Raw genomic sequence first — 19491 nt, 5'->3', positions numbered from 1 at the left:
CCCCCCCTTAAGCTTAATGTAACAAAGCATCAAATCTTTTGGGCTGAATTAGATTTTCTTTTGAACTTAGATGCTCCTTTATTCTGACCCCAGCACTTTAATAATTCATTGTTGCATTCATTGCACATTATTCACAGTCTCTTAAAAGATATTCATAAACCACCAAGGAAAATGTTTAATATTCTGAATACTTTTTAGTAAAACAAATGATGAAATAAAAAAAACACAAAAACTTTTACTGGTCTCAACCACAAATTATTGGTCAGGAAATTAGCCAAATTTAAGCAAATGCACTACTTAAAAATCCATTGCTGTCTCAGAAAAACATCAAAGACAGAATTAAGTTTTTGTGCTGGAGCGATGAATCACAATGAAACACGAGTTGCATGGTGATGCTCCAGAGCGGTGTCTTTGAAAATCTGACGAGAAATATAATAATAATAAATGCATCTCTACCACAGTGAAGCATTGAGGAAGAGTGTCATTGTCTGGGGAGCCTTTTCAACTGCTGGTATTGGTGAGCTACTTCACTGAGAAAAGTCATTTAATGCTTTGTTGTTGAGCAGATTATTGCAGAATGGCTTGCTTCCATTGAAATGAAATGAAAAGTTGTTTTCTAAAGAGGAATGATTAGATGTTATTTTTCAACAAGACAATACTCCTGCCCAAGTTGCAAAGACAACCAAGAAGTGGATTGAGAACAAGTCCATCAGGCTCATGTTTTGGCATCTGTCAAAGTCCAGATTTGAACCCTCTGAGGCTCCACGTTCTTTGACATGGAAATCTTCTCCGGTTAATTTATTCTTTTCAGTCCCTCAAGGTCGGACGTGAGCACACTAAAGAGCCACTTTATAGTGTAATATTAAGTTGTAATTCTAATTGAAAGAGACACTGACATGTTTTTTTATTTTTTCATGTTTAATACTGTAAAGCTGCTTGCTTTTAAACAATCTATTATAAAGTGGTATATAAATAAAGGTGCAAACAACCACATCCAGTGACATCCACATCACTGTAATGAGATGCTTTCATAACTACTGTACCCTTTCAGTCGCTCACGTTCGACGTAATTGGGATCGCCTTGAGAGACCAATCTACTTTGAGCGTATTAAAACGAGCCAATGCATATTGGCATGCGATAATTGCATCAGCTGCTCTGCATCAGCGCGAGCATATAACGAGCAGCGGGTGCCTTGCATATTGTCTTTCGCTTCGGAGCCGAGAGAACGCCTCTTCAAGCTGGTGTTGGTGTTACAGCACAAACTGCGCTGGCCGCGATCTCACAGAGAGCCGGCAAAACAGCTGTTTTCACAGCTCAGAATGTTGCGCATTGGCTCGGTTTAATACTCTCGAAGTAGATTGGTCTCTCAAGGTGATCCCAATTATGTCGTCACGTCGACGTTACGTCTCCCGTTCCCTCCTTCAGGGAACGAGGGTTACATTAGTAACCGAGACGTTTTCTCATTGCTGTCATATTTGTTGTCTTTATTTTGTTATTTCAAACTTCTTTTTCTCCTAAACCAAAGAACGAAAAAGAATTTTGCCGTAAGTACATTGGGCACTTTATGAAATAATTTAAGACATATCTCCTTATAGGCCTATAGATTCTTTTTTGACATAAAGGGTTCTTTAAAACTGAGTCAAGAACCCAGGGTTCTATATTGAACCCCACTGATTTTTTTTTCCTAAGAGTGCTTAGTGCTAGTCTAGTGTATTTAAGAAATATATATTATCATTTAAAGCTGCAGTCTGTAACTTTTTTGTGTTAACAATTATCCAAAATAAATGTTTGCACAAGTACATAACCAGCCAGTGTTCAAAACTATCTGCTTGCCTTAGCTCGATTCAAAACGGTAAGCTTGTAATAATGTTTTTAACTCCAGTGGTACTGGTGGATTTCCGCGGGAAATCCGAGCATGTCTTTGCGTCGTTACGTCACATCTGTACACATAGGGGCTGTTTACACCTGGCCACTTCATGCGTTTTCTCAGATCGGATAGCTATCTGATTTATCAAAACGATTCCATTTACACCTGGTCACTTAAATGTGTTTTTGGGAAACGGATTTAAATCCGATCTTCAATTCCCGCGCTATATGCAGATTTAATGGAGTGCACGTCACGAAAGCAACAGATATGAGCTGCATTTTATTGATCATCAGCTAAAATGTCTAAATCAATGACCGCAATAAGAGAGAGCAGTAACAGCCCTGGTAAGATCATTTCGTTTCTTTACTTTTAATGATGATGACTGTGTGTTAAGCGTCTGCGATTTACTTTCACTTTGATTTGCGATAGTTTGCACGTTGGCTTGATGAATAGATGCTCAGCTGCGGTGACGCGCGTGTTCCAGTAGCGTCGTCATAACTGGCTATAACATGACATATAGCCTATAACACGCTCTCACACGTTTATATTTTAGCATTTTTGGGAGGAGAACAATTTACATATGTGGTTTCAACAACCAGATGCATTTACACTTGTCCAGTTTCGTCTGGAATGCGGCCCAGACCACCTCCTGAAGTGGTTTGAGCGATCGGATTCAAATCCGTCTCGAATGCGTTTCGGAGGGCATTTACACCTGGTCTTTTCACGATCGGATAGCTATCCGATCTGAGAAAACGCATGAAGTGGCCAGGTGTAAACAGCCCCATAAAGAAGGTGTCTCGGCTAGTAGGCTATACTGCGTGTGAGGATGTTGGAGGTGGAGATTTATAGCCTTTTCTCACAGCACTTGATATAATTAAACTTATCAATTTGATCCAGAAAGTTGTAAAATGCAAAAGACTTCGGACTTCGGAGTGGCTACAGAAAAAAATAGACTGCAACCGGGCCCATGCGAAAACAAGGATAAATATGCATCTGATTACAGATACGTGTATTTGTAGTTCAAAGAGTACCAGTTCTAAGGAACATTAATTTGTTGGTATGACAATTAGAAATTAGACTGCACATAAATGGAAACTGAACTACAGGTAGCCCTAATATACATTAAATGTAGTCACACAATGCTGATGTTGTTAACATTAACAATTTGAGAACAAAGAATAATTTGCACGGTTTGACGTGATATGATAAGCGATCGTTAGATTTAATCAGCGTGATTTACTGCAATGCTTTTTTTCCCTTAGTTGGTCAGAACAAAAGTGGATGTTACTTACTTGTTCAGATGACATTTTCCGGTGAAAATTATTATGTTGGTCATACTCCCAAAAATCGGTGATTCTGAATGACAGGATCCACACCGGCGCGGTGACTGACAGCCGCACATTATCCTCAAAACATTGGTTTAATGCCGAGGCAAAACCCACATAACTGCAATTGCAGATTGCGGAGGCGCAGAGCAGTGAGAAGCGCTTGTCACTGCCCCGGGTTAATGTCGGGATAGCTTTTTCCAGGTGGAAAGAGCTAATGCAGGAGAAAGCTTTCAAAAGAGACGCTGAAGTTGCCTGCTTTCTTCTCGACAGGTAAGTCAATGTTACGGTCTTAATTACAAGCTTTTTTTTGATTGCTTGGTTGTGTACTTTATTATATAGACAGTAGAACATTTATAGTTCTACTATCTATTTATCTATTCTATTTATAGTAAGTTAAACAGGCTCTTTGATGAATAGCAGCTATTGAGTAAAGTAACGTTAGAGAAGGCGATGATGATATCTAACAATGCACGTACTTCAAAAAATATAACGAATAAAGAAGGCATTACTACTAATTGCCATAGTTCATGTTTTTCACAGTCAGTAATTCATACTGTATTTTTTTTTTTTGTTGTTTCAAGTGTCAGTTTGTTTTAAATAACAAGCCTGGTCACCCGAAGGAAAACTTGAAGTGCTATTATAAGACATCCTGTCATAGCTTTTTGGTACATAACGGCTACCGTAGATGCAACGCGCATTTGAAAAAGTGAGGCGCTGGAGAGCATTATTCGTTTGAATGCAAAATACAATTTCACCACTAGATGGGAGAAATTCCTACACATTGTCCCTTTAATAAAAATAATAATTTTTTTTTTTTTTTTGTTTTTTTTTTTTTACAGTGAGGACATGAAAAGTAAACTTTTAAATAAAAAATGAATTAAATTAAAATAATCATAGATGAAAATGTATTTGCAATTGAACATTACACTAATTCTTTAGTCAAAAAATTACGGTTTTATACTTTGGAAATTTACCAACATGCATGATAAAAGTATCTGCTCTCAGTCATGGGCAGCTGTATGCAATGGGTCCTTAGTATAGTAAATAGTAACATGACAAATATTGTGCAGTTTGCTAGATTACTCACCGACACATCTTACCCTACTCATCTTACCCGACTACATCTTACCCTACCCCATGTAGTCTGATCTGTCCTTAGGGGCTGCGCTGTATTAAAATAATAAGGGATTTATTTCATCATTTCAAAGACTGTGGACAGAATCAGCGCTGGAGTCTGTGTGGATCGCTTACTGTCATGGCCTAACAGCTGGCTTATTAAAAGCCATCCTGCCCGCTGGAAGAATTTTTTTTTTAGGAAGTTGCTGAAAATAAACTGATTATACAGACATAAATGTTAGTCATATGCTGTACACGCTCGGCCTGGTCTGAGAAGCACAGCAGGACAGATTTTCGCCAATTTGACAGTAGGAAATGAAGCATTTTTTTCTTTTTGCCTGTTTAAAAACAATTCAGATAATTGGAGATAATTAGTCCGCCAGTGTCATAATATGAAATAAGAGACTAGTATCTACAGTGGGTTCTTAAAGGCTCCTATAGTGAGAGGAACGTAAATTCCCAGAGTGGTAATTGTTGCTGGCTGTGATGTGAAAAGTTCGATTTATCAGTTCAATCCTAGCATATGCTGATTAAAATGAGACTTTGAAGGTGGTAAAGAAACATTTCTTTTGAAATATGAATGATGAACCTGACTGACCCAGTTCTTTGATCATGTTTCTCAGGCAAAAAAAAAAGAAGAAGAAGCTGAATCCCTTAGGAACACAACCAACAAAGCATCATAGTTGGGGAAGTCTGAAATGATGCTTTGAAATATTCTGGAGTCACATAATTTTCAGCTGAGGTTACAAAATCGGCATCATTATTATTATGGCACAGAGGGATTAAATGTGAAGAAATCCACTCAAAAAAGAAAAACATAAATAAAATAAAAACTAATTTGCTTTTTAATTGCACACTTTGAACAATAAAATGCTTTATTCATCCGTACAAAAAGTCTTCATGGCTGAGAGCTCTTCATAATGACTTTTGATTACAAATTGAGATTTTTAGATCCCAAATCAAGATATACATTTGACTAATATTAGTATCCAATTCAGTCATGAAACTCTAGATGGTGTAGGTTAATAGGTCCTTTACATGCAGTCTTCAAGCAATCACATCATTACCACATGGCACAAGCCAATGAGATTGTTTGCTCAACATTTACATCTGGTTCAGTGTTCGTTGTAGGCTAGTCCTGCAACATGCTCCCGCACAAGTTCCTCTGAAACCCTCCACCTCCCCAGCTCCACCTGCCTAGATCTGCTATGGGATTTATGTATGTCTATTCATGCAGCAGCAGCATATCTTACATGTTCACAGCAGCATGTCTGTGTATCTACTGGCAGTAGCAAGTCCATACTTGCTCTCCAGCAGCAGCTGCAGAATCCGTGGGAGAACAATGCCAGATTCATTAACATACTAAAACACTTCTAAAAATGATTATGCGTTGAAGTAAATACTACAGGTGAATTAGTAATTAGTACTCAATTTAAACTTGTAGAAATTAATGTATAAATATCAATATTATAAAATGAAGTAAAACCAACTCAACTTTTATACAACTTTCTGAACTGATTAATAATAAATAATGTTGCATTTTCACAGTTTTCCTGCTGTATTTACAATGTTTTATCATTGCTTTTGTTGTTAGGTTTAGTAACTTACTGTTTTGTGACATCTGGAGTTCATTTTCTACTCAAAATGACATTCATACTCAAAAATTATCCAACGAATGTTACTGTTATTGTGTATTGTGGACCAAGTTGAGGCATCTGTGTTTAGGTAACACATTACAGTACTTCTATCATGTGGATATGTTGTCTACACAATGTCTACTGTATTATTTAAAGATGTTCCAAGTAAAGCATACACTTTTAAAAGCATGGCTTAATTCAGTGTTATATTGTTTGAGTAAAATGTACTTTACACAGAGTATTGCAATGTAAATTTCAACAAAGTAGAAGTTACTCAACACACTTTGACTGGCCAAGTTAAAGTTACTTATTTTCTTTGTTAAGTTTACTTAGTTAAGTAGATGTAGCCTCTTTGGGAATTTGGTGCTAAAAAAAAAAAAAATAATAAAAAACACACTGGCAAAATAGTGAGTTAATAGTTTCTAGTTTGCATGACATGTGGACTTAATAAATCCTTATATTGAGCAAAATAAGCAAGCTGACATTCAGTAACCTACAACCTGTGTCTTTTATTTAGAATACATACAAATGTCATTTACATCTTTTAGTTTGTCAAGAGATTTAAAGCACCATTTTTGAAGAGTGCACATGTGTGAACGTGCTTTACCATGTAAGAACGAGGGCCCTATCTTGCACCCAGCGCAATTGACTTTGTACACCGACGCATGTATCATTCCTATCTTGCACCCGCGCACAGCGGACTTTTCCCTCCACAGACGCACGTCGGTAAACTAAGAAATACACTTGCGCTCCCGTGGGCGGTTCAGCGCAAAGAGGAGGCGTGTTCCGGCGCAAACGTTCCCTCGTGCTATTTTGCAAGTTTAGAAAACAATTCCGCCACTGACCGAAAAAAAACTAGTTTAAAGTCAGTGGCGCGTTGCGCATGTTATTATATGCTATTTTAAGGGCGCATGCTTGGCCATAATCAATGTAGCGTGTGCACAATGTGCAAATAGGCTACTTCGATTCTCTCATCTACACAGAAGCAGCAGTTTTCATTTTTGCAAATCATACATTATTACGATAGATAGATAGATAGATAGATAGATAGATAGATAGATAGATAGATAGATAGATAGATAGATTTATAGTTTTATAATTGCATACATCTAGCTTACATATTTACCCAAATTATCATACGCCTGTTTAACCGAAGTTAATTTGGGTGTGTTTCTCCATCCCCAACGTCACTTCTCTGTGTTTTACGGCCCTGACGAGAACGTCGGTCTCCTCGGCTGTGAACGTTCCTGCCGTGCGCCTGACAAATCCGCCGTTATAATAGGAATCCGCTATAGAACAAGCGCGCCTGCTCTTAAAGGGAATGTGAGATGACGCTCTGATTGGTTTATTTCACGTTACGCCCAAACCACACCTATGAATAATGAAGCTACTTCAGACCAACCCATTTTAGATTTGCGTCGGGCGCAAGAGTCATTTATCCCGCCAGTATAATAGCAACAGCGCCAAGACCCGCCCACAAAGTTACTTGCGTTTCGCGCTTGATACTTGCGTTTCAGATCGTTAAAATAGGGCCCCGAGCCTATGATTGAATCTGGAAATAAAGCAAAATAACAGAGAAAAATTTGAAATAGTCCTCAGATGTCATGTCTGTAATTTATAGCAAAATATCTAGTGTTAATTCGATCTCAAACAGATTCATTAAAAGAAGTTATTACTCCACCACTTGCGGGACGTCATAAACCAGTGTGGTTGAACGACCACTTTGCGACAATACAGTTTTGGGAAACAGTCGTGACTAGCTAGTTGATTTCTTCAACGATACATCGTACTATGGTAGTTAAGCAGCGAGTTACGTCATTGTTCAGGAAACGCACCCCAACTGTCATGATTGAAATAGCTCTATTAATGGCTGAAAAAAACTAAACAAAAAAGTAAAATCATTAAAGAAAACCACTGGGAATTATTCAGTTCAGATGTCTCAAACTACCAACTGAGATTTTGTAATACATAATCTTTAAATCCGGTCCACATTTTTCAATGTATTAAACAGCTGATCATTACATCACAGCCGCATTGTGATGTTCCTGCTCTGTTAATGGAACTGCAACCTGCCTCATCTGCAGGAGAAAATTGCAGTTCATCTCAGGCGTCATTACTCCGCTAAACATGCAGAGCAGTATACAAGGATGAGATGAGGCATTCAGCTCTGAAAGAAAATCCGTCTATGCATCAATAACCATATTTCTGTGCCAATAGTTAAAATTCATGGTCGTTGAAACATTTCTTTGTTGTGACTATTAAACTGGCCTGTGTTACTGACCCTCAGGTCAGTATTATTTGATGGTAGTTTATACATATATAGATTTTGAGTTAAGGCAAAATCAATTCAGCAGTTTTAGCATTTGCTTTTCACTAATGTGAGCCGAGCATAGCTCTAAGTATTTCCCATTTAAAGTAAAAGCCCAATGTTTTACTTCCCGCCGCAGCAGGTACTCTAATGAATTTACAGAGCCCCTCGTGTGCAGGGAGATACTGCAGATTATTTCCAAACATCTGCTTAATTAAACATGAAATAGGTGTCATTTACAGTCTTAATCTGTCAACATTATTTATTTATCAATACATTTAACTTTTAATTAGCAAAATTAATCATGTTGATTCTGTCTAATTAAACATTACAGCATGAGCTGCCCTGACTGAATACTGTACGCTATAAAGGGCTGCAATCGATCTCGTGCTTTCAGGGTCCAACTATTTGGCGACGAGGAGATAGTGCCAAGTTTCGGCTCCAACAAACAGGCCTGGAGAGTGTGCGTAAGGTTTTATTACTTGACTAATTTAGGAGAACTTTTGAAATCAAGAACTAATTCCTTATGCTACAGAAAAAAAAGAGATGATTAATTGAGAAATGGACTTGAACACATGAGCAAACCTCCTAAATTCTAGTCAAAATATTTCAAATTTATGTTGTAAACAGCAAAGCTTAATCACATACATTTTTCAGATTACAAATGGTTACACTTCATTTCGATAGTTCACATTAGACATTTTACTAACTAGAAGTAACTTTACTATACACGTCAACTAACTCTCATTAGAGTAGACTGTTAAGTTTGGGTTAAGGTTAGTATAATAAGTTGACATGTAGTTGCAAAGTTGCTTATAGTCAGTAGAATGTGTGTTGAGGGAGCATAAAAATAAAGTGTTAGCAGATATTAAGCAGACAGTCTACTGACATGTATTTGCAAAGATCCTTATAATTAGTAACATTTCTAAAGTGGACTATCGAAATAAAGTGCTATCATATTTTTTTCAAACCCAAATTTACTTTGGTTTTACAAAATCAAGGGGGAAGAAAATATTTTTCAAATCAAATATATTTCAAATATTTTTTAGAAAAATATATATTTACATATACTGGAAAATGTCAAATGGCCAAAACAAATAGGTGTATTATAGTCAAAATAAAAAATAACATTTATGCTGAAAACAGCAAGGTGTAATCACTTACTGTATATTTTGCTTAAACAATTTCGGTAGTGGGAAAAGGGGAGAGCACAATCAATTAAACACAGACCTGTAATACACTCATTATACAGACACATGAATATTAAAATATGACCAAAGAGAAAAATGGCCATATTCCATATTCTGGCCATATTTCAGGATGGCAATGTCAAGATTCATCCGACCCAAAAATGTATGCACCTCTTGATGATGCAACACTATCTCACGGCCAATTCGTACGAATTCGTACGAATGATAAAAAGTTGGCTAATTCGTACGAATTTGTACGATTTGTCTAAACCCACGTGATGGGTAGGTTTAGGGGCGGGGTCAGGGGTAGGTCATTCGTATGAATTCATACGAATTGGGCAATTCGTAAAATATGTACGATTTTGCAAAAATACTCATTTACTCAAATACTAATTCGTACGAGTGAGGTCGTATGAATTCGTACGAATTAGCCACCTCGTAGAATTTGTACGTTTTCACGTGAGATCAGGTTGGATGATGATAACATCACAATATTTAATTCCACCAAGAAGTGCATCAATTCTTGGTCAAGTTCTTGTCTTGACAATGCAAGAGTCCAGCACTCTGTAAAGTCTCCTCCAGCACAACCCAAAGACTTTCAATGAATTTAAGGTCTCGACTCAGAGGTGCCAATTCATGTGTGAAAATGATTTTTCATGCTCCTCCCAACCATTCTTTCTCAATTTGATCCTGATGAATCTTGAATATGGCCATGATGTGTCATCCTACATGTTTTTTTTTTTAAAGAAATTAAAAGCTACACACTCTATCAATTAGGGTTAGAAGAACTGTTGCCAAACATATAACATGTTAGAAACATAATCTCTGCAATAATGATCCAGTCATTAACTCTAAAGCATTTGCCAATTTAAATCCAAACAGAGACCTTTTTTTTTCTTTTTTTTTTCTAGCCAGGCATACATACTAGCCAACAGCATTCACATTGGATGTAATCAAAACAATTTACTTGCATAGACGTCATAACAATGCTATCATAACAAGATGATTCTTCTGAAGAGCTATCATCACTCTAAACCAACTTTAATCAATGATATATGTTGATGTGCAGGACATACCTGCATCCATTAACTCTGCTCCTGACCCCAAAAAGATGATATAGTACATCTTAAGTTTGGTGCGACACGAATCAAGACATGAAAATTGATGAGTTCTTGCTTTGATTGCATCTTTGATTGCAGCTATGTAAATGAAAAGGAGAAGGTCATTTATATAGGAAAGCATGTCTTTGTAAGAGTCAGAACCAAAACTATATGTTTTACTTCAGTTTCCTCTAGAAAAGAAATGCTCTTTTTTTTTTTGTGCTCAAATTCCAAATGCAATGTGAAGTTAGCGCTTAGCGAAAATCGTGCAATGTAATTTCTCAGAGCTGAATCTTTAAAGGTCTTCTGCAACGCTTTTATTGCTCTTCAAAAGTCCTTCAGGCATGATTGCATGCTTTTTAATTTCCGGTGTCGCACCACATCCACTCAAGCATTTAACATATCTGAACCAAAGTGACGGCACGCGACACAAGACCTTAATTTCTTTTGTCAAGAGTCACCGATGGTAGTCCACAGGTTGCCAACACGCAGTAAGAATAAATGCCAGACGCTTATACCTGCTGACACACTTATATATCATTTGCAGTTTCTGTAGGTGCAATCAGCAAAAAGCATTACAGCAGTTTTACTTAAAGCTGACAGCATTCATTTTAAAAAAATTACATTTCTGATATTAACATGGGAAAAAAAAAAGTAAATGAAAGGTCTCTACACCAGGCACACACATAAACACACACACACACACACACGCAAATGAACAAAATAAAATTTTGTGCAAAACCAGTTAAAAAGTGACTAAAAAGCATAATAATAATAAAATAATAATATAATATATATATATATATTTTTTTTTTTTTTTCTGTCAGGTCTACATACTGTCCTGTCCCAGTAAAGACAAAAATATTAAATATAACATACAAATAATAGTACAAGTAACAGTATAATGTAATTGAAACTATTTATATATTTATTCAGAATATTGCAGTTAAGGCCACTTACGTGTAAATAAATGTAATACATTTTGAAGATTACAAAAGCTTTAACAGAATCCAGCTATGTCGACGTTGCATGAATAAAAGTCCGTACAGCAATATTTCCCTTATAAGATTAGCCTAAAATGTAGGCTCAACATTCATCTGGAACGCTTATAAATTTACAAATAAAATGATTTGAGTCAGGAAAGGAATGATTATCTGTACTTGCCAGAGCTGCTTACCCTATTCAAGTCTCAATATAACGCATCCAACACTTATGCACCCAATCTGTGCAATGCAAGCTTACATCCATCATGCATTAGGAAAGCTCTGTTTCCAGAATTATTTAAATAACTTGGCGAGAGAAGGAGACCTTGCACTGTGGATCAAAGGGTGCGAGGAGACATCATAGGGGGGGTTTCTTTCATTATTACACAATACAACAGACCACGCAACTTTCAAAGGGTACGGTTCCTTTCAACTCAACATTTCTGCAATACAGCGCAACACTACTTTTTCAGCAGTCTTGGTTCTGGAAATCGTTTCCCCATTCATTTTCTCCACAGGGATTTGAAATAATTCTTCAATAAAGAGTTATTCGTGAACCAAAACCAACCAGCTCTGAGATGAATTGCACCATTGAACTCTTTGATTAGAAGCAAAAAGAATATGAAAATTTAAAGAAAAAAGTATATGTCTATGAAAAAATAAAAGGGATTTCTACTAGAACCAATGCTGTTGCACTCCATACTGACGTCTCACTGTATCTACTGTACGTTTTCTGCCTCAATCCTGCAGCAATTGATTGACAGATGTACTTTCTGTTTCCCTTTTTCTCCCCTCTCGTTCTCTTTCCTTCCTCTCACCATTTCCATTATCATCTTTTACATTTAATAAACATCTCTCTCCATAAATGACCGCATATCTCTCCAGCTTCATCTATCGCCTGGCAACTGGGGTTCTCGTGGCGCAGACCGCACACAGTCATCACACTTTTTAGTCCAAAACAAAAAGACATTCTTGTCCAACACTCAGTTAAATGACTCTCTCTGGGAGATTTATCGATAAGGAAATGTGGTTGAAATGGAGCGCTGTTATTATCACGCTTTGCAGATTATATTTAGGCCTACGTAGTTTAGACAAACACTTATCTCTATTATGCAGCTATAATGATGTTAATATGGTATTATGCATGCATACCATGCATGTATTCCACAATGGCTCTACAAAAAAAAAAAAAAAAAAAAAAAAAAAAAAAAAAACAATCGCACAGCACGAGGATAACACTCCAGTAGTTATGAAAGTGTATCAGAGGGCTAAACAGTGGGCTGAACATGTTTCAGCCATTATCATGAAGGCACTTATCAGTGTACTTTCAAATGTCGAAAGATTTGGTTTCTAAAATTACAGCGTGAGAGTCATTCATATGGAAATGACATCCCTTTCCTCTTTGTTGCTCCCTGTTTTCATGCTGAGTTGATATGTGGGTATTCGAAGTCACACTGTATATTTTGCATAGCCATATGGTGCACCATGAAAAAGCACAATGAAAATTTTCTTTCATTCTTTTTTTTACTTTATTTTTCATCCAATGCAATTTTTTTATTATTGCTGTTGACATTATGAATGCATATACTGTAAATTGGTCTATTTTTGAGGAACGTATGGCCTTTCTGATGTTAATTACGAACTATGGGTTGAGAAATGCTGCAATGGTAAAACATATAGACATATTAAAGGGCTCTTTATTCAACAAGACCGGTGATGTGATCTTCGAAACACACAGCCTTGATTATGTCATGAGTCACGATGCGTAGTAGCATTCATCACTGTTTGAGATCTCTGGCTATCAGCAATCTCACATGCTAATTAGCCAGCAATACTTCATTAAAATTCAAGGGATGCTTTTAAAGTACTGTAGTACATAATACACATATAAAGTAAACAAAACATTTTTATAAAACTATGGCTTTCACGTTGATAAACAGATATTTTCACTTACAACATATATTGTTGGCTGTTTAGAATGACCTCCAGTGAACTTGTCAACAGTAATAATAAAAAAAATTGCATTGAGGGAAAAATAAGAAAAAGCTTGATTTACAAGCACTGAATAAAAAAAAAAAATGAAAGAAAACTTGAAAGTTTTTCAAATAATGTAACTTATCTCCTTATTTTATTCAAACATTTTAAACAATTTTTAATGTAAAATCTTTATGTATTCATTTTGTAATACCAAAAATTGTAATACTCTTAATTGAATACAATTTTATTTTATACAATCTGTATGGTTTTAATGATGCAGATGCAGAAAAGTTAGTTCATGCATTCATGACCTCGAGACTAGATTACTGTAATGCCTTATTAGCTGGTTGTCCTGCATCCTCAATAAACAAGCTACAGTTAGTCCAAAATGCAGCCGCTAGAGTTCTTACTAGATCAAGAAAATATGACCATATAACACCAATTCTATCATCTCTACACTGGTTACCTATAAAATTCCGTATCAATTACAAAGTATTACTACTGACCTATAAAGCCCTAAATGGTTTAGCTCCTGGGTATTTAACGGATCTTCTATCGCCCTACAATCCATCGCGCTCTTTAAGATCACTAAATTCGAGGCTTTTGGTCATTCCTAGGATATCTAAGTCCACTAAAGGAGGGAGGGCGTTTTCACATTTAGCTCCTAAACTCTGGAATGGCCTTCCTGATATTGTTCGAGTCTCAGACTCGCTGTCCCAGTTTAAAACTAGATTAAAGACGCATCTCTTTAGCCAAGCATTCACATAATACTTACCTTTTATACTACAGTTGAATCAGATTGAATGCATTAATATTATGAACAGCAGCTACGCTAATTATTTCCCATCTGCTTTTCTGTTGTTATCGGTGTTATAGGTAAATACAGATCGTCAGCTCCAGTTTGTATCCAGCCTCCCATGGAAACTACAGATGCCCCAACACCCGTGAAGAGACGACTCGAAGCCCGTGAAGAGACGACTCGAAGCCCGTGAAGAGACGACTCGAAGCCCGTGAAGAGACGATTCGACGCCCGTGAAGAGACGACTCGACGCCCGTGAAGAGACGACTCGACGCCTGTGAAGAGACGACTCGACGCTGGCGATATGTTTATGCCCTAAATCAATACATGATTAACTAACTGTATTTCTCTATGTACATTTCTGAAATGCACTTTCTGTAAAGCTGCTTTGAAACAATATGTATTGTGAAAAGCGCTATACAAATAAATTTGAATTGAATTGAATTGAATTGAATTAATGCATATACTAACACTAGCACAGCCCCAACCGACCCTTTTTAAAGATATTATTCATGTAGGATTTTGTTTTTGTTTGTTTAATCTTCCTCCAAGCAAAATCATAAATATGTTTGCTTGGAAACAAATAGTAAATCTTTTCTTAAATCAGACACATAATTGGTATCATTCATGTTTGTAGGACTTATGTTTAATATTTTGAAAAACGCCTTCCCATTATGTTTGAAATACTAATGCTTGCCTTAGCAAGCACCGCTAATGATTAAAAATTAAGTCTAGAGTCGTCTCAGAGTTAAAAGAACATCTGGCATGTTAACTCTAAATGCATTATTAAATCAAATGGAATAAAAACCAAACCTTCCCCTCAACAAACGTTTTAACACTTTGACAAAATAAGCAGCGGCAGGTTGTTCTGGCAGGTTGTAAATGGCCTATTACATATTTTTATGCACAAAAAGCTGCTTTTTTAATCAATTCAAAGATTCTGTTAAAACCCACCACAAATACACCCTCATTTTCTCTAATAATGAGAGTAAAAGCATCTTCACCTGAAACTAATCATTTCCTAGATAATTGCAAATCAACATAATCACATGCTTTGTGTCATTGTGTGCACACAGCCATCTCTTAGGACTTCTCTGCAAAACACTCTTTTCAGCCACATTACTGGCTCTTGACTCAATACGCCTGGCATTTTTTACTTCAGAAACATGATTGATGCCAAAACAATACTTGGTCTTGATACATTGATTGATTACTGTGAAAAGAAACAATAGCAGCTATCAGAAAATCATTTCTTTATGACCCAAAATACAGGCTGATATGGGAGTGTTAAGGCTGCAGTGGACAATTTCTCTTACATTAGTCCCTCTAACGCCATGGCAACAAGGAAAGGTGATTAGAGGATAGCTTTCTTAGATATTGTTTGTCTCTGTTTAAGGTGGGTTTGTCACGTGTTTTAGTTCGGTTTCCTTGTACCCTTTCAAAGGAACTCCATGCTGCATCAGATGTTGATGCTATGGGAACGCCTCTGTGTGATTGCATCTCTAAGCATGTGTGAAATGTCCAAGGGCACGGCGAGACATCATCCCATAGCGTGTGATGTCAGGGTCCCGCTGCTGCCGAGGCAGTGTAGCAACTCCGATCATGGGGATCGCAGATGGATTTAGTGGAGGGATTTGAGACGGTCCTGGCCTTTTATCAATCCTCATCCAGCGCTGTCTCTCGGGATACGGAAGCACGCTCTGCGGCTTCTTCCACTCTGAGTGAAGGCCCGGTATCTGAGAAGGTGGATGAGTTGCAGTTTTGAGGCAGGGGAGATAGAGGACTCGTCACCTCCCTACCCTGCATATGAGGAACTCGTGGAGGTTATTACTTGCACCGTGGCCAGGTTAAATATCGAATGGCCGGCCGAGAGACAGGAGACTTGTAGAAGCTTGAAGGTCATGGAATAAACCATTTTCTACCCGTGTCTTCAGCCCCTGAGTATGGAACTACCCATCAATAACGGGGTTAGTTGAACACTGTTATGGGCCGATGCCTAAGGTAGAAAAGATGCTTGCGAGATATCTCTACCCTGACATGGCATTGCCCCTCAAGGCCCTGGCATTACCCACCAGGCCATGTAGAACAACTTTGGCCTTGGTGGGTAAGGCTTACACAGCGACAGGTCAGGCCGGAGCATGCCTGCACATGATATCTATCTTGCTGGCATATCAGGCTGACCTGCTCAAGGACCTATAGATAAAGGCAAGGGAGTGAGCCTGGACGCAATTTAAGAGCTGATTTGTCTTTCCGTGCCATTAAAGAGACAGCAAGAGCTATAGGTTGGTCCATGGCAGCCCTGGTGGTCACTGAGAGGTAACTATGGTTAAATTTGTCGGGTATAAAAGATAAGTACAAAGGCGACACTGTTACCTCAGTTGTCGAGAGGTTTCAGGAGGCGAAGAAACAGGCGGCGGCGTTCCAAAAATTTCTCCCTTGCCATGTCCAGGTCCCAGGGGCTTTTCTTAAAAAGTAACTAAGTAGCACAATTAGTTATTTTTTAAGGGAGTAATATTGTAATGCATTACTTTTCAAAGTAACTTTCCCCAACACTGATCAGGGTTATGTGCAACTGTTTTCATACCCTGGTGATGTAGAAAGAGCAATGTTTCTTGTCCCAGGGTTGCCCTGTCGTCGCAAAACTCTTATGACAGATGTTTCCCTCATGGGCTGGGGAGCGATCCTAGATAGTCACTCAACTCGAGGTCTGTCTGGAGATGCTGGCTGTTTTTCGGGCTCTGAAATACTTCCTTCAAGATCTCAGGGGCCACCAAGTGCTTGTCAGATCAGACAACACGTTGGTGGTCTCCTACATAAATAACAGGGAGGTCTGCGGTCGGGCCGTCAGGAGGGAACTTCTGTCTCAGGCAGAGGGTCATATCTGCCCGGTTGGTTCAGTGCTGGAGTTCCTCCAGGACTGATTTTCTGCAGGGCTATCCTGAGAAAGGAATGAGACGCTGCGTCAGCCTGACATACAGTATGTCCTACACACCTGTGATCAACTTGCTTCGGCCAATCAGAAGCTGACATTGTATGATCGGTGTGCTTTATAGCTTCCTGGCCAAGGCAGAGCCTTGTACACGCTACTGGATGATGTCTCGCCATGCCATTGGACTGATTTCACACGTGCTTTAGGGCTGTTAAATAAAAATTTGAATTTAAAATAAAAATTCACATTAGAATGCAAAAACGGTGCATTCCAATTGTAGGTGTCAGGCAGCCTTATCAGTGGCACACAAGATGCGATGATGATGATGATGATGATGATGAAAGAGGTATTAGTTTAATGTTTTTGTTAGCCTCTCCAATTGAACCCACTTGATGACAATACGCGGGGTTTCAAAGCACTGTCCAAAGTGCATGAAAATGAGCCACGTGATTGGCTGTTTGTTTCTAAGCATCTAGCCATAACATTTTAACACCACATCGTTACACGCTGTTCAAGCAAAAAAAAAAAAAAAACCTGCTAAGTGTGAAATATTCCTTTACCTGGGGTTAAGGGCAGTGTGAAAAGCCCGATTGAAATAAACATGCAATTTTTAAGTACTAGTATTTTCTTGTAAAGCATAATCCAATAATCTTTGTTTTATTTACAACTCTGAAAAAAAAAAAAACCTCTTTTTACAGTGTACTTTCCCTATGTCATTGTGGCGCATTACGAAGGGTACCTGTGGTCGTTTATCAAAAATACATCCCAAAGTACCTATATTCTTCATTAAAATGCTGCTTCATTCCAATTTGGTGAAATGTAATGGACTTGCACAGTATTACTAACAGCTTGATGCATTCTAAAGACTACATTTAGAGAAGAAAATGGATATATGAGTAGGGCTGTCTCTCTTCTTGAGTGACTTGTGTAATGGGCACTTTACAACAGTCACGCCTTGAGAGACTATCTTGGAAACTTAAAAACTGCCTTTTATATAACTCAAGCAAGTGTATAGATTGTGTTCGTAGTGCACAAAGGGATCTATTGTGACACACACGCTTCAGGTAATGAGCCCAAAGAACTGTAATTTCATCGGCTGATTACAGATGGTAATTAAGACACTGATCCTGCAATTATTCTAAGGCAGATATTGCATGCCTGGAATACTGTTCTTTATATGAAACATCCTGCTCTAGAGGCTGATCGGATGGGCTGCATTGTAAAATAGCTTATAAACACACACCTGTGATTGCCACATCACAAAAGAGATCACTTCAGTATCGCATTTGCTTCCCCTAGACATAAAAAAAGATTAAATGGAGAGCGAATGGAGATTTTTGCTCTATTGCTTCTCATATGTTTCTTCTGAAAAAAAGTCTACATTAGCCAAGATTTTAAAGACTGCAGATTTCAATATGAGCTCAAATCTTTTTGAGTTAAAGTTCTTAATGATCAAATTATCTGAATTATTCAAATTATATTTATAGCTCTGTCAACAATTGTCTCATTTGTTTCTGATTTCATTTCTCCTGAAGAGTTTTAGGAGATACATCTCAGACAACGCTGATACTTAAAGGGAAGGTTCACATAAAAATGAAAAATCTGTCATTATTTACTCTCCCTGATGTTCCAAACCTGTATGACTTTTTTTGTTCTGTGGATGAATGTTGGTAATCAAACGGTTTTGGTTCACATTGACTATAGACAAAATGCAATGGAAGTCAATGAGAACCGAAACGGTTCGGTTATGAACACTCTTCAAACTATATTTTTTCATGTTTGAAATTACATTAGGGTTACTAGGGTGAATAATAAAATAATTTTTATTTTTGGGTGGACAGTCACTGTAAATTAAAACATAACTGAGAAATGTATGGAGATATATATATATATATATATATATATATATATATATATATATATATATATATATATATATATATATATATATATATATACAGTGGGTACGGAAAGTTTTCAGACCCCCTTAAATTTTTCACTCTTTGTTATATTGCAGCCATTTGCTAAAATCATTTAAGTTCTTTTTTTCCCCTCATTATTGTACACACAGCACCCCACATTGACAGAAAAACACAGAATTGTTGACATTTTTGCACATTTATTAAAAAAGAAAAACTGAAATATCACATGGTCCTAAGTATTCAGACCCTTTGCTCAGTATTTAGTAGAAGCACCCTTTTGATCTAATACAGCCATGAGTCTTTTTGGGAAAGATGCAACAAGTTTTTCACACCT

Source organism: Rutilus rutilus (genome assembly GCF_951802725.1).
Source record: "Rutilus rutilus genome assembly, chromosome: 25".
NCBI lineage: Eukaryota > Metazoa > Chordata > Actinopteri > Cypriniformes > Leuciscidae > Rutilus > Rutilus rutilus.
This window is presented reverse-complemented; position numbering follows the sequence as displayed.